At 33.1% G+C, this 12,500-nt stretch overlaps 1 pseudogene; it reads right to left on the bottom strand.

Moving 5' to 3' along the window:
- The window catches only part of LOC113079488 (endothelin-converting enzyme-like 1), a 30,690-nt pseudogene that overhangs the window by 13,550 nt on the left and 4,640 nt on the right, over window positions 1-12,500 (bottom strand).

Genomic DNA, 12,500 nt, shown 5'->3' on the forward strand with positions numbered 1-12,500 from the left:
ACACGACAGACCAACAAAAGCACAGACTAAACTCAGGCTCAGTATTATTATTGCTATATTTAGTCTTCATTTTCATATTTACATTTATTGCATTTACATTTATTCATTTAGCAGAAGCTTTAATGAAAACAAGTGATTCATTAAGCTAATGCACTTTTAAAAAGCACACAAGCACTTTTATTTTATTTTAAATATCTTAATTTATTATACTAATAATCAAATCACTGGTTTAAAATGGTTTAATTTAATAACCACTGCAAAGTTAATAAAATAATAACCAAACTAATCACAATCAACATTAATTTTATTTGTATTTATTTGTATTTTATATTATCAGCTATTATGGGAAATGCTAAAATTATAGCAAATTAAAGATTACATTTATTTTATATATCTTAATTTATTTAACATATTTCATGCTAAACTCTCATCTTTTAAAAATAATTTAATGTAAGATATTATATAGCATTTTACTTTATTTCAAATATTTTAATTTATTTTAAATAGTAGATTTTGTTTTCCAAACTAATCTGACCTACTTTGTCAGTCAAAAACCAAAATGTATTTTTAATTTAATTCAATTTATTATTGTATTGTTATTTATTTTGCCTATAGTTCTATCTAGTTTTACTGTATCTGTCACTTTAAAACAGCTTTCAATATGTAATACTGTAAATTAAAATGCATGTTTTGATTTATACATTTTTTGACATAACGTTTTCAAAGTTTTTGGTCTTATTTTGCTGACTGTGACAGATGTGAACAAGAAAACGCTCGCAGGAAACACGCAGCTTTAAGCAATATTTAAACACTTTTTACTTTATTTTACAGTCAGCACAAAGCAGAGCGCCAGGCCTCCGGTTCCTCCAGCGCCGATTTCACTTGTAAAGAAGAGAAGTAAGTTTGCGAGAACAAGTATTTGATGAGAATGAGGTTTTGGTCCTGCAGAGATGCTCCACGAGCAGAAGCACCAGGAGGGACGTGAAGAGAAAGAGCTGAAAACAGCAAAGCGCCAGAACAAAGAGCAGAATAAAAGTCATTTCTCTGTCTCTGCTCCCGCGGCGCGCCTGATGAAAGCTGATTGGTGGGAGAGCCGCACATCGCCATGGTGATTTTAATAACAGTGATTATGAGGGAAGGGGTCATTGTGAGAATATTATGGGATTTGACGCATTATTACACAAAGATACGAGAGGGACGAAAAGACTAGACATTTAGACAAGAAAAGAAGAGAAATCTGTAATACCACTGACATCCAATCAGACAGTTTCCTGAAATCATGAAGTATTTTAATATTAAAAACATTCCAACCACCTTTAAGACTCATCAAGGAAATTATAAACTTGTTAGGGCTAAAGTTCATCCAGTCGTAAGTTTCATCAGTACTTTACATGTCTTTGAAAGAAGTCTCTTCTGCGCACTGAGGATGCATTGATTTGATCCGAATTACAGTAAAATGTGTAATGTTTTTACAGTCTAAAATAAGGTTTTCTATTTAATAGAATACTGATTTGCTACTCAAGAAACATTTCTGATTATTCGCAATGTTGAAAACAGTTGTGCTGCACAATATTTTGACAAAAATTTTATTTTTCAGGATTTACTCAAAAGTGAAACATGTTGCCTTTGCAGCTAGCTGAAATAAAACTTTTTTTTTAGAATAAAAAAAAATCTGTATTTTATTTCAAGTAACCAACATTTCTAATGGCTTTAATTTTTTAATAGTTTTTATTTTTTTTGTTGACTTTAATATCCCTGAATTAAGGTACTAATTTCTTAATAAATAAATAAATAAATAAATAAATAATAATAACACACACACACACACACACATATATATCATTTTAATAGCACAGTAAATAAACACAAAAATTCACAACAGTTCAATTAATACATTTTCCTCTATATAAAATATACAAAATTTATGTTATATATTTTTATATATTTATATATTTTTATATATTTTATTTTATTTCTACACACACACACACATTTAAATATATTTTTACATTTGTTAAGTATATAGAATTCGGTCCCACTTTATATTAAGGTGCCTTAAGCACTTACATCAAAAACAAGTAAAATGTTCTCATTGTGCTCATAATGTACTGCGGTGGGATACGGTTAGGCACAGGTTTGGTGGTTTGGGAAGGTTTAAGGGGATAGTTAAGGTGTAAGAGATGGGTCAGTAGTGTAATTATAAATGTAATTACAGAAATAAGTTAGATATACAATTACATGCAGGTATTTTTTTAATAGAAGAACAATGTAAAAAAAAAATTTTTTTTACACAGTAAATGCATTGTACAAAAGGATTAATCTAAAAATGTATTTACATACAGTAGTAGTTAAGACCACCTAATATAAAGTGGGAGCTAAAGTACTAAATGAACTGTTTAGGTACTAACAGAATCGTCTGTCACAATTAAGTGAATAGTAATGTTAAATTAAGTGAAATTCTGATCAAGATTTTAGACACAGTCAGCGTAAACTTTCTCTGCAGTGTAAATGCAGAGAAAGAAAGAGAGAGGTGAACAGACAAAAACTATTTAAGTAAATTCAATTATTCTCACACAAACACAGTGGACAGACTGGCAGCCCACACACACGCATGAGAGAATCCTGACAGCTAGATACACACTAACCCTGTCACATCCAGAGAGAGAGAGAGAGAGAGAGTGTGTGTGTGTGTGTGTGTGTGTGTGTGTAAACAAGTGAGGCCGTTGTGGGTCGATTCTAATCAGCCATGGCACAGATGAGTGTTCACCCAACAGTGGCACCTCAAATAAAGCCACACACACACACACACACACACACACACACACACACACACACACACAGGTTTATACTGTGCGATACTGAAAGTGTGTCAAAAAGAGTTGCAGTACTTTTTGTCTTCATTTAAACCACTAGATCTAATATTTCATCATTTCAAACTTATTTCATGAGTTAATTTGCTTCAAAAGTGCGTTTGTGAATAAACGTTATTTTTGTTTTTTTATTTTGTTTTTTTACAATAAGTCACTTGGTTTGGGGTTACTGTATGCCACGTATCTGTGACATTTTAACTAAATCTGCAATTCAATTAGATTAATATATGTGCTGCATATTTTGTAGTGTTTTCTTTTTTTTAAATGAAGTGACAAAGACAACCGTAAATATAATATCATGATATTACAGTTTTAATGTAAAGTAAAATTATTAAAATTATATTATTTTTCTTAAATATTTTTTTATTTTAACCTGTTAAATGTCACCCTGTCCCGTATACGGGACACCTACGTTGACTATACTATATTACAATCAAATTTAATCTAATCTTGACAAACTATATATCGTTGGAAAGGTCTAAGACTCCCAAATATATATTATACCAATATTTTTTGTTAAAAATTATGTAGGAAAAGTAATAGATCAATTTATGACAAGAGTGCACCCTCAGAAATCTACATTACAAAAGGAGTTTTGACCTTTGTTTAAAAATAAGACTTCCTCGTTGCCTTTTTCTCTATCACATTTTAGAAATCATCAGAAGTTATATATCACTTGAAAACATAAAATCCTTCAAAACCCATTTTAAAATCAGACATTGCATTACCATGTAAATGGCACATCAAAATCATGTTACAAAATGTTTTCAGTCATGAAATATAAAAATTTAGGTTTGTATCATGCACATTCAAGTCTATCTTCAAAAACGTGAGTGACAGTTATCAGGTTAAATTTCAATATTATTTTTATTATTGTTAATATTAATATTAGCCATATTGAAATATAATCACAAAGTTTTGGCCAAGATGTGAAGTCATGCAAACAAGCAAATAAATAAACAAATAAATAAAATCACAATAATAAAATCACAATAACAATTTTTCTCATAGAAATTGCAATTAAATTGTTTTATTATATGCAATTATTATTTTTTTTAATTTAAATATTAATATATCTTATTATGTTTTACTTAGTCATTTAATTTTATTTAGTAACAATAATAATATAAATTATAATTATTACTTCTTATTATCATCACCATCGTTATTACTGTGTAGCCATATAGATATGTAAATCACAATAGTTTGAAAAAAAAGAGTGAGAGAGAGTTCATCGTATTTTAAATCAAACTCATGCTCTTTCAAACATCTTACCGTTTAGAAGTGGTTTTAATGATGTCCGACACTGTCTGCATGTAATCAGTGGCCAAAACTACTATCTCCTCTTCCTCAGAGAAATTATCACTGAAGATTCGGTCCAACAAACGCTTCCAGTGGAACTACAGAGAAAGAGATGACAATGTTTATTCTTCTCTCGAGTGGCTCTTTCAATGAAATACAGAATCCAGTAAACCTTGAGCATCTGCCCTTTGCTTATTGATTTATACTTCATTTAGGGACCATGATCTGCGTTTTAAACAGAGGATCTGGCTTGCCAAAATGTATTGGCCTTGTAGATCCAGCAGCTTCAGATATTTGCTGGTTTGCGTTCTAATTTTACTGTGAGGTGGAAGGTTATCTGCTGGAAGATCACCTTAGATCGGACAAGGCCATTATTCTTATGAAGCCAGAGAACTTTAGGACTCTTGGCATATATAAACCTGCTCTTTATCTTGCTCTCTGACAACAGATTCAACATAATTGTTTTCTTTATATTTTCAGCATCAATGACACATTTGAATCTGATTTATTTCTCACATCCAGCTCTGCTCAACTGAAAATCAATCACATAGACAAGACACCACAGGTAAGAAAAAAAAACCTTAACTAAGAGATTTTACCATACCTCCCCAGTTGATTGATTTCATTGAGAATTACAGAAAAAATGTTGTATTGCAAGTTTTCAGAAATGTTGTTTAACATGAGCCATTAAGAGAATTAAATATGCACTACTTTGCATACATTTCCAGAAAAGAAATCTAAACATTGGACAAAGTCATGTTGAAAATTATTGTGTGATTTTGTTGACTTATTATAGTTAAAGGATTTTATAGAGATGATTTTGTATTTCTCTTTTTATCACTCCATAAATCAGAAAATATTGTCAATAGGCAGAAAAAAAACACACATTTTCGCCATGTTTTCATGAACGGAATTTTGTATAAATCTGTGTGAATGATATATGAACAAACCCCTCAGTAAAAACCTTCATAATATAGAGAGGAATAAACCTCTAAGTTTTGGTGTATGTAAGTGCTACTGGAGTGGAGAAAAAAAACTAACCGTCTTTAAATATATGCATTTTCATCATGTTTCTAATAATAAAATGTTGTATAAATCAGTGTGATTGATATATGAACAAACCCCAAGGTAAAAACCTTCATAATATAGAGAGGAATAAACCTCTAAGTTTTGGTGTTTGTAAGTGCTACTGAAGTGGAGAAAAAAAACTAACCGTCTTTAAATATATGCATTTTCATCATTTTTCTGGTAATAAAATGTTGTATAAATCAGTGTGAATGATATGTGAACAAACCCCTTCAGTAAAATCCCTCAGAATATAGAGAGGAATAAAACTCTAAGTTTTGGTGTTTGTAAGTGCTGCTAAAGTGGAGAAAAATCTCTTTAAAGATATGTATTCCAATTGAAATCTACAGACGCCAATAGATAGTGCTATTAAATAAACACTTAAAAGTGTGTTTTGGATGTTTTCTTTACACTAGATTGAAAGAAAACACTTTATGAAAATGCAAAAAGCTGAAAATCACAAAACTGACCAGTGCATGGATAAAAAAGTTTTTGCCTGTAGTGTCTCACCTTAAATTCTACTAATGGCTCAGTCTCAAACCATATTGACTCACTTTACATAGACTACTAATAAGGGCTTAAACAGGTTAGTTTGATCACCCCTGCTAATAATAATCTGTAACTAAATCAGTCTGGGGTTAAATAGCATCTTTATCCATTTACGGACATTCAAACGAAGACATTGAACATCTTTTCCAGAAAAGAAGTTACACTCAAAAGATAAAATAAATAGAAAAATATAGACATTTCATTATTACATTTAGAAATCATAAAAAAAAACATTTATACAACTATAAACATATTTTTGTGTTTGTGTGTGTGTACTCACACTTGGAGCCATTTTCTGCAGCTGTTTCAGTGTCATTCGGTTGTACATGCTGCTGATGTCTTTTCTTTGGTCGTCGTATTCAGTCACAGTGATCTTTAAAAAAAAGAAAGAATGTTAATTAACATACATTAAAACACAAACATGCTTGTTTACACAAAACGGTCTGTATTCATTTACCACATAGACTTAAACAAGCACACATACTGGAGTTCAGAAGTATGAATCATTATAGTGATTCTGATCATTTGAGGGATTCATTTGACTGAACAAAATATTAATTTTGGTACTTAAATATTTGGTAAAACAAAGCTGTTCATCAAAACAATTTGATGCGAAAGTTATTTGTGTTTATTGGGGTTTCATGTAAATGTTCCAGTTTGATGCTATTATAGTGTGTTTTTGTTCCACAAAGTGTTTCTTAAAATGTGTTTTCTTTTAAAAGAAATAAAAAACAATATGAATATTAAAATGTGATATTTATATGTGACTTAAAACAAAAAATATATGGTAAATTGTAAATACAATCACATGATTTTAAGTAAAATAAAAATTAAAATAAATGTAAAATATTTATACATTAAATCTTTTATATTATTATTATTTATCACAATATCATTTTGAATTCTTGACAATGTATACATTTTTATAATTAGATTTTTAAATTTTCTGCATAAAATATGAGTAATGTAACGGATAGTGTGCCTTGATATTGTGTTGTTTATTCCAGAAACACTTTCTGAATAAATACATAGAAAAAAAACTAAATTTTCTCCAGTAACAAACAAATTATTAAAATGAACCAAATCAAAAGATTGAACAACACTAAAGTGCACACACACACAAGGACACACACGGATACACACACAAACACACACGGACACACACACACACACACACACACATACACACACGCGTGCGATACGTACATTAGCAAGTCTCGTCTCCAGGTCCAGAATCTCTCTGGATTTCAGCGTGGCATTGTGAGCTCCCAGCATGCTCAGCAACCTTTCCATCAGCGCTTTATAGGATGCCAGAATCTGAAATCATTGAGAGAAAATAACAAACAAACACTGTGACGTGATTTTAATGGACAAACATCTGACATGAAACTGATTTCATGCTAAAACTTACAATTTTATTTGGTAAATATCACACACAAAATAAAAAGAAGCAATTATAAATCATGTTTTAATGTTTTCATTGATTAATTTCTGATGTTTAATGTCTCTAAGGTGCATTGATAATTTAAAAAAACTAAATAAACTGTATGACTGTATGTTCCTATATATTATTTGTTTTATAAACAAAAGCAAAAGGAGCAAATATAAATGTTGTTTTAATGTTAATTATGACTGAATTTATTATGTTTTGGTTTCTACTAAGTTTACTGATAAAAAAAAAGATATACCTGTATGTTTTTTTTATTACCTAAAGAGATACATTTTCATAAAAGGGAATCTTTAAATAAATGTTTTTTTTTTATTGTTTGTTTGTTAGTTTTGTTAATATAATTTATAATTTATTACTTGTCTGGATGTCTTGTTATGTATGTAAATTAATTGTGTTGTTAATCTTTGTTTTTGTTTCTCAAGTACATTGATAACAATAACAAAAAAATCTGTTATTTGTTGCAAAGTTTTTGCCCAAAGATACTTGAAAAGCAACTTTTTATGTACATTTCATAACTATTTTTATAAACAAAAAGGTAAATGCTTTTATAGTTTAATTTCTCAAGTTTGTGTCTTTCTTAAGTGACCTGATAACAGTAAGAGTAACTAAAAAGATAAAGATACACAAAAATGAAATCTATGTAAACCTTTGTATTTGTACTTTGTTTTTGTTACTTATCAATAAAGACTTAATATCTTGCATTTAGAAATTCTGTTGTGGTTTCTAGCTTGAAATGTGATCTGGACATGTTTTTTCATGAGATGAATCCATGTTTTTATTGATCTCTCAGTGGGATTTTGTGGCTTGTCAATTCTGATTAGTAGCTGTGTTGTGGCAGAGATCTGATGTCATCGGAGCGTGAGAGGATCACTGCTGTGACTTCATTATTAAGAGACACCAGCTCATCTGTGACATCATCAGCAGCTGTGACACGATCAATTAGTCATGTGAGCTCACAGCGAGAGACGGCCGGAGTGACAGATGGCAGACAGACAGACAGATGGACAGATGGAGAGACAGAGTCCAGAACAAAAGAACACATGGAGAGATAAAGAGAGCCGTTTCACCTTCACACTGTCTTCATCCTGCCCCAGATAGAGAGTCCTTTCCGGCAGAGTCAAACCCTCCTGATCAATCTACAATCACACCAACACCAGATGAGGTTATTTTATAACAAAAAAGACACTCACGAATGCTCACAAACGCGCTCTCTCACCCGAATGGTGTTTCGTGACGAGTTTCGGTCATCTACGTTGACGGTGAGAGAGAAGAACACTGACGTGCTGTAAACTGCCTGCGTCTTATACAGCATCTCATTAAAATCTGGCCTTGTGGGGGCGGAGCCACTGTCCCACCCCGCCCCTCCGGGAGGAGCTCCAGACAGGTCCCACCCACCACAGCTGTCAATCACTTCAGTCATAGGCCCCGCCCCCAGACGATCAATTTCCTTCATGTTGATGCACGAGTGATAAAACTCTTTCACCTGTGGGAGAAAATAATACGTTTCCATTAAAATAACCATTCGAAGAACATTTTAAACATTAAAATCTCATAAAAATCTCATAAACTCATAAATCCAATCACATATGGGTAAAAGAAATCGTGATTCCTGACTTATTAAAAAAATATTATTAATAATAATAATTATAAATAATGATTTCTTAATATAAATAATAAGAAATATTATATAAAGTCAAACCCAAAATTATTCAGACAGCAGATATAATTGTTCCTATTGTTTTACTAGTGGGTGCAGGACACTATAATTCATTTATGTGAGGGAGAACAGCAAAAAAAGGAAACAGACATATTATTCATATTATTCCCCCCAAAAAAATTAATACAGTGGACTACCAGTAAAAATTGGGAGCAAAAATTATGAAGACACTTCGACCTGAGCATGTTTTTCTTAAGTGTTTTTCTTTAATTGCTAATGCAATCTTGAACAAAATGAAGCATTGTTTGGTAACTGTTTGAGCTAAATTGGTTTCATCAAATTGTGTTTTTAATTTTAACAGGTGACAGCTATTCAACCGAATTCATTAAGTACATTTCTATGAAAATTATTCATCTGAAATGATCAAGATTCTGAGCAAGCAAACATTCTGAGTGTGTGGTTGTACCTTTCTCTCGGCACTGTCCGGTTCTTTCCTCTGGATTGGTGCCTGTAGGAGGCGCTGTAGCTTGTCCTGGTTCTGTTCTCCGATGGCGGTGATGATCCCGTAGCTCAGTTTATCCTCCGGTATCCCATGTCTCCGGAGCCACCCGCCACAAGCGAAGCTGTAGAAGTCGTGACAGGGCTGGACGCTTGGGTCGACGTTCCCCTGGACGAAGCGCGCAGCCCGTAGAAGCGAGCGACGCTTTACGCAATCCTGACGACACTGGGAATCCTGCGCCTCCAGTGACAGAAACTTCAGTGCCAGCATGCATCCGAGAATCACGCACATCCCCGCCGCGAACACTAAAGCAGAGAGCAGGCAGATTTCGCGCCGGCTCCAGCGGGCCGGAGCCCCGCCCCCGGCTCCAGCCCTGGCCCCGCCCACACACTTGTCCCGCCCACTCCGTCCGCGGTCCAGCGATCCGCCCAGATGCAGACTCATGCCGTTACTCAGCGTGCTGCTGCTGCAACGACTGCCGTACTTGATCTCCTGGAAGTCGTCGTAATGCGCCGTGAGCGAGTACGTCTTCTCCATGCTGACCGACGTCTGCGCCCGTGATTTGTTAGGGAAGGTGTGGAACATGATCTGGGATCAAAGTAAGGTCATGACCTTTGACCCTTTCAGCTCTTGGGTCAGACTGTATCCAAAGACTTTTTATGTCCTTGGTTTTTCGAACTGTTTTCTTTTTCAGTACGACCTGCTGTGAGAGATGCAGTTAATTAATTGCTTGATATAGTGTGGAAAATATACATGTTTACATATTTACAACAAAACGAGAGAAATGTAATAAAATATTGTAAATCCAATCACTCGTAAAAAAAAAAATATTAAAGTATTATTTAGACAATTTTTAAATTTTTTTATTGTATTTATTTTAAAATAATTATTTGCAATTAAATAAATATTTTTTAAAGATCCTGGTGAAATTTGCAAAGCAATACCACATGATTGATATATATAATGAAGAATGAACTAAATGCATAATACGTTAACAATTTAGTTAACTTTTAAATTTAACAATTCCTTTTATTTTTTGACAAACAAAATGCAGCACAACAAAGGTCTACTGTTAAAATTAAAACATAAAATATTGTGTTTTTCATGTCATTGAAGTTGTTTACGCTTAGCAACTCTAATTTCATCAATGTACATTTTATAATTTGTGCAAGCTAAATTAACATGCTTTATAACTTGCTTTGATAAAATGTTCTCTGTTTCACGTGACAGATGCCATTATATCCTTGTGTTTTAGCCTGACAGAAGCGTTAGAATGACCAATCAGCATTCAAACCCATCACTATCTGTTTCAGAAGTCCTGATAAAAAAGCTTCATTAAAAATGGATCTGTCTTTTATGACAAGTCTCGCTTCTTAGTTCTTTTATTTGGCTTCTAATGCGCCTTCCTAAAGTTGTTTAGATTGATTTCAGACACTCGAGCATCAAAGAAACACTGGCCAATGACTCAAAGGCCTGGATCGATCCGAGAGAGAGACAGAGAGAGACACAGAGAGAGAGAGAGACTCCAGGGAGCAGCGATTGATGGATGGAGAGAGGTGGAGAGTTGATGTGACTTGAGTGGGTAAGGAGAGAGCGAGGCTTAGCCACATTCAAACAGGTCCTCACACACACACACACACACACACACACACACGCTACCCATCAACCACACGCCGGTAAACTGCATCAAGCCTGCCAGACAAACCTCACCTCCTGCAGAGCAACAAACCTGCTACTGGCTAATGGAGCACAACACACACACACACACACACACACACACACACACACGCGCGCGCGCACACACAGTCTCTGTACTCCGTATTCACACTCACAAATACATGTATCCAAACTATTCTAGCTAGACAGGTGTCACTGTGTTCTGAAATGTATCAGATGATGGACATAAAACATAAAAAATACTTGAAATAGAAATTTAAATAGCTTAAATTTAAATAACTTTTTAATTTCACAATTCTGCAGTTTTTCTTGGAATTGTGAGTTTATATCCTACAATTCTGTCTTCTGTGTAAACTCAATTCTGTCACAATTTTGAGTTTCAATTGCAGTTATGAGATTATGACATAATTTTGAGTTCATGATGCAACGTATATTTCCTAATAGCGAGTCGCAATTCTGTCTTGTTTTGTCTTACAGTAAACTCCCAATTCTGAGTTTACACAGTAAGTCGCAATTTTGAGTTGTAATTTTTTTTGCAATTTTGAGTTTGTCGTAATTTTGAGTTTATATTAGTGATGTAACAATTACGGGTTTAATGATAAATCATGATAAAATTCCCCACAGTTAGTATTAACGTTAAATCTTTTGATTATCATTAAAACGGTATTCGATTACCGTGATTCGAACAACTCGCAAGTAATACTGTCCTGCATAAAGCACAGTTTTCATCTTCGCTCCATGTAATCCCTAAAGGAAGTGTTCTTAATAGCAATGATGTTTTGTCCACAGAGTTTACGGGAAACAGCTGTAATTCTGCTCTTCCATAAGCGCCACCTGCTGTCAGAGAGTGGATTTACAGAGACTTATATTTACATTCAGTGTGTGTTCAGCTTCTGTCTGGCAAAAACTGACTGAACTTGCATGCCCTGCTGTAAATTTTGATCGGTTAATAAAAAAAACAATTCAGATAATTTATCTAGAATTATTTATCATTTATTAACCACTTATTATTTTGACTTGGTTCACCTTTTTATTAAACGGTTAAGTTGTCACATTTTAACAATACCGTGATAATACTGATAACTGTGATACTTTTGGTCACTATATTTGTGAAGAGAATTGTTCATACCGTTACATCCCTTGTTTATATTGCAATTCCGAGTTTATGTCCCACAATTCTGAGTTAATATGTCGCAATTCTGAGTTCGTCGCAATTTTAAGTTTATGTTACAATTCTGAGTTTATATTTTAACTAAGAATAAATTTATGATTCTGAGTTTGTCGTAATTCTGAGTTTATGAAGCAATTTGAGATCATATCTCACAGTTATGAGTTTATGTCTTAATTCTGACTTAATTTACCTAACAATAAACTTACGATTCTGAGTTCGTCTTAATTCTATGTTTACATCTCACAATTCTGAGTATATAT

The sequence above is a fragment of the Carassius auratus genome, unplaced genomic scaffold, assembly GCF_003368295.1.
Source record: "Carassius auratus strain Wakin unplaced genomic scaffold, ASM336829v1 scaf_tig00028288, whole genome shotgun sequence".
NCBI classification, from domain to species: Eukaryota; Metazoa; Chordata; class Actinopteri; order Cypriniformes; family Cyprinidae; genus Carassius; species Carassius auratus.